Here is a 5,326-nt window from a genome sequence, read left to right as displayed (position 1 = left end):
TGGATGTCTTAAAGGCGCGAGAGGATGACTGATATAATTCAAAGAGGTGTCAAATACAAAGATAGAAGTGTATGTAGTTCCGCACAAGGCACAGCTGCTGTAAACGATTCGTTCCTGAGCCAATACCCGATAAAGAGCACCTCTGCCAGTTGCTATGATTGGGAGCAATAACACTTATACAGTTCTCCTCAATAACGATGTCACCTGTCTGGGTTATAACCCTTCTGTAATTCATAACAACACAGCTATTGTCAGATGACAATTCAAAAGCACACTCTTTACAGGCATTTCAATATTTTGAATAACCCTACAAAAACCTGTTTGTATTAAAGGTATGTGAATAGCGCCCTACGCATTTCAACAATTTAAGGCAAAACAGTTGCCGGATTTAGACTTCCGTCTTGCGTGTAAAAGAATTTGTTGTGATATAAATACAGGACAGAGGGGACTTCATTGCTACTTTAGTTCATAATAGCATAAATCACTTAATATCTGTATCCATGCGAATAGAAAACACTAGGTATTGCTATTTCAGAAGTCTAAAATATAAAAACAAACCTCAAAGTCCAAATTGGAGTGATTCGAATTTCGGAAAGCGTTGCTTGTCGTCTTCGTCCCTTTAGAGTCATGTAATATCAGATTAGATATATATATATATATACATATATATCAGTTATATGTGAGTATGGTTTTAAATCTACATTTATTTTGAAAATTATGTTGTAACCTACTCTATTTAAGGTTATTTGTCTGAGGCACAAAACGGAGATGCAAGGTCTAACTCTACCTTCACATCGTATTCAGTACATAATTGCAAAACAGTTTTAGTGAACATCTTCAGGTGATTTTAACTGCATACATCAAACGAAATAAGCTGAAAAATAAGGATCCATTGAGTGTTTTTCTAATCTGTGCAGATTCACGTAATGTATTCAAACATGTATGGCTTTAATATACTCAAATACCTTCCCATATTAAGGTGATTACGGTAGTATTAATCTTGCAAGATATAAAACCACTTACATTGGATCGCGCATTGACAGTTTTGGACGGTCAATCGGCTTTGTGAGGCGTGTTGTCGACTTCTTTTTCTTCTTCTTTACTAGGATATGGATGATAGCGACGGCCGAAACCAATGCAAGGAGTACAAAAGCCCCCACTACGCAGCCAACTATCACCCAAATCTTTCTTGTTTGATCTGAAACGGAAAGGCAGCCTGTAGACAAACCTACAACAGCAGGTCGTTACGTTGTATATCACATAGCTCAGTTCTTTCATGCCGACCCTTTATCTTATAACAAAGGACGTTTTTAGAGATTTTGTATGTTTCCACATTCTTTCGATATTTTCCCAGAGAAGGAATAATGCGATAGTGATGGTGACTCTAAATTACATAGATGCAGATTGGAGAGCTGGATATGAAACTCTTAATGTTTATTGCCACAAACTCGTATTTTCTCTATCAGAACAATGGAGAAAATATGTCCATACATACCTGTGGTGAAAGAGGCATAGAAACCTTTGTGGGTTTCTGAGTGGTCGGAATGAAAGTGCACGAAGAGGCTGCGTCCTGATGACTTGATTTCAGAATCGACTTTCGAGCCATAATACCTGCCAAGAGATGTATCCGCTGTTTTGGAATTCCCATCAAAGACTTCGACGAAATCACAACATGGCTCTGTGTCAAACATTGTGAATTCCAGCTTTCGGACAAAATTAAAAATAGAAAACCATTCGTAAATCATTTCTTTTGTGGGGAGACACAGCAATATCTCCTGCAAACTTATAAATCAGGGTTACTCAAGAAAAAGGTGTTTATCTACATTCAAATTCTCTACATTAAAACCGTCTTTGGCAGGTGTCGTGAATGCTACAAGCCGAGCACCTAACCCTAATTCAGAGATAAGAATGAGAAGGGAAGCACCTTGCCTGCCCATGTTATACCCTGCCCATGAGGTGGCTAGAAGAAACAGCAGTGCCAACAGAAGACGCCGCATGTACATAGGTGCAATGGGTTAATGCGGAGTATAAATTGAGTACACATAAAAGTTGATTCCATTTACAGAGACAAGTCAAAAGACCCTTGCAAAGCGCCTCAGGAATTCAGATAAGAAATGTCTGGTGTGTCCTGCCATTGCGAGAAATGCCTTCGAAATGCCACAGAGCGACCTCCGAGATCATGGAGTTCTCTCATAATATCCCTTCAGGGGCCGGAGCAGACTTCAGAGAGAACCAGGAAAGAATAGGAAAAAATATTTTGATGTCAACAAATTTAGAGATTAACAGCTATAGTAGGGCTTTAATGAGACACATTGATTAATTGCTATTGGTCTGTGATAAGCTGATTTTTGGGCTATGAAAGTAGTGAGAATTACTGCAGCTGATCCATGGACTGAGAGAATGGAAGTGGAATCGAATATGTCATCTGCATAGCAGAAGGGCGAAATACGTCTCCTTACTACACGAGTTGAACCAAGTAGGGGATGGGCAGGGGAATGATTGGGTCGATGAAGTGTCTCATTCTCGTGTATAATCGATTATCTGATCTTTTCTCATAGGTAACAACACAAGTGGTGGTGAAAAAGTCCTTGGAGAACTTCAAACATTCAAGCCATGCATACAGCAATGCCACAATTCTTTCTTTTGCATACAATATTAAAGATATGAATCTGAGTAAGTAATCAGATTTGCCTGTTGAACTAAACTTTGTCATTAATCAACTGTGGAAATATACCATTGGCAAAATTAGTTTTAATGTAAATTTTTCTGACGAGGTTTGTCAATTTATCTGAAAATTACATGTAACGTAGAAGTAACATATACAGTCTCACCACTACAATGTTGCCTGAGGACACTGTTACAGTATAATAACAGTCTTGCTGATTTTGGTAGGCTTCTGGATATGATGGTGAAGCAAATGATCCCGAGTTAAGGGAGAGATCGCCACCACACTCTCCGAGCGCATACATGTAGCTTGAAATATCCGTCGTCCAAGCAAAATGCCCACCTGAATCAGTCTGCCAACCAAAGTCTTGATAAAATTCACTGAATCCTAAATAGCGGAAGCGAAAGATTCAGGCTTTAAATTATAAGATACAGAATGTAATGAAAGATATTTATGCATGTTTGAAAGACAGAAACTTCGTCTTTCTTTCAGTAAATAATTATTATAAAAATGTTATGTTATTTGCTCAAGAATATTATGGTGCTGACATTCCAGGTTCTAATCTAGATAATATGAGCAGTCTGGAAATTAATAATAAAGTCGTTACAACTCAGCTGGTAAAAATGATAGTTTTTTAACAGTGCATTTCCAAAAGCACTGTTGCATTTTGCAAACGCCATCATGATTACTATAAAACTGAAGCAACTTGATATATGGTTGTTTGATACGACACAATTTTTGTAAAGTGTCTGATTTGAGTAGGATTTTAAAACCATGTCTATACGAAATGAATTTGCGGGATTATAAACGACCACAGACTGATAGTTTATCTTATGTTTCTTTCATGGACGTGGTGAAATATGTACTTTTGAATGATATCGATAATGTTTTTAACGTAAAATTTAACACAGGCAGCCTTTTCTGAATTAAATCGCGGTCCTATAAGCATTGTCTGATATTCCAATAGTTTAAACCTTTGATCACGATCCCTTAATTATACAGTAAATGTTCTGAATCACAGTCTTACAAATCAGTATTAAACAATTAGAAACGCTTTACTTTTATGTTTCAAACCTCTGAATTCAGTAATAGCTGTCCGACAAACGATTGGGTGATACATAGTGAGTGGCGTTTATACATACTATATATCATTAACATCAATGTCATAATCAACTTGAATGAACATGGACGGCGTAATTTGCATTCTGAAAAACTATTCACTTTGTGAAAAAGACGGTACTTTCGACCAAAATTTGTTACAAGGAACAAAAGCTGACCAAATGCGAAAGGACTAAAACCATAGAAAAACGTCTTTTAGTAACTAATGGCGATTAAAGCAAGGGTATAAAACGGTTTGTGTTTCTTGAAGAAGTTAACGATGAAACTAATGGTAGCTATCGCTCACACGATAAATTATTATGTACTAATGATGATGAATGATATTTTCTTTCAGAAATTGTAAGTATAAATTGAAACACGCTTTTAAAACGTTTGAAATGCTTGAAGACCGTCCATTTAAAATACCAACCTACACTGCGTGCTTCGTCCAAACGCACTACGCATTACGCATTATCATTATCATCAAAATATTTGTTACTCCTTTTAACACTTTAGGCACCTCTTAATTTTGAAAATCTTTACATTTTACACACTACACGAATTAAAAGTACCGCCATGAATGCGATGTTGAAATTATTCAAAACGCTGATACATAAAAACTTAAGGATCATGTAAGGTAATGAAAAACAAATAATCATAAGCAACGTGAATTAGAGTATAAAAAGTCTTCAAGAATTATTCAAGCTTAAGTTCAGAATGAAAGGATCGGCTGGTGAACCTATATAAATTGAACTGATTCGATTTCTTACCTTGCTCGGTAGAAGTGTACTCTACATAAACATCAGGTGCGTAGCGTGAGTGAATTTGAACACAGAGCATCTGCCCTGTTGATCTCGTATAGATCGGCGGCTCGTAGTAATCAACGAAGCTTTCTGTACCGAGAAAAACGCCTGAATCACATTGCCCATCATATGCGGTGACCGAAACGTTATATCCATGAAACTCTACCGACGCCTTCGCCTGAAGAATGAAAAATAAAATATCACTGACAACTTGCCAAGCTTCACACTCTCTGACACAAAATCAATGAATCCAAACTCCCCTCTCTTTTGTACTTTAAAGGATCCGTGTAACACAAAGAGCAGCTTAATAATGGTATTTCCGGTACATGATTGTATGAATGTAATTAATATCGATGCGTATTCATTCTATCTAAAACTAAGACCTACAACATCTTTTGGTGATACAACCATTTGTATTTTAATGTATCGAACAACTGATAAGGATATTAGCCGAATCGATTTGGTCGACGAAATTTAATTGCATTTTATGAGGAAAGACTGCATCGCATTAAACTCAAAGTGATCACCATGTCTGATACAGAGTGCACAGTGTACATGTAAACCCCAGGGAGTCTGGCGGATGAAATTAACAGACTTACCTATGTTGATAATGTGGTAATTCACTTAGAGTTTAAATTGTATCTTATTTTAAAGTTTATTCGCTGTTGAGTGCAATGGCTAGTATATTTTTACTATTATTAGCGTATATTCCCCCGACCTTTTTCAAGTTTGAGGGCACTAAGTTTTCCATTCAGCAGAC

At 36.8% G+C, this 5,326-nt stretch overlaps 1 long non-coding RNA gene across 1 annotated transcript; it reads right to left on the bottom strand.

Moving 5' to 3' along the window:
- Nucleotides 1-1,505: 1,505 nt before the first annotated feature.
- Nucleotides 1,506-4,700, bottom strand: LOC139148736 (uncharacterized). The gene is made up of 3 exons (XR_011555989.1): nucleotides 4,534-4,700; nucleotides 2,832-3,052; nucleotides 1,506-1,703 (listed from the first exon to the last, which is right to left on the bottom strand). It is a non-coding gene; the product is annotated as an uncharacterized lncRNA (long non-coding RNA).
- Nucleotides 4,701-5,326: the final 626 nt, after the last annotated feature.

This window comes from Ptychodera flava, chromosome 13 (assembly GCF_041260155.1).
Source record: "Ptychodera flava strain L36383 chromosome 13, AS_Pfla_20210202, whole genome shotgun sequence".
Classification (NCBI taxonomy): Eukaryota; Metazoa; Hemichordata; class Enteropneusta; family Ptychoderidae; genus Ptychodera; species Ptychodera flava.
The sequence above is the reverse complement of the archived record's forward strand: the minus strand, read 5'-3'. Positions and strand labels throughout refer to the sequence as shown.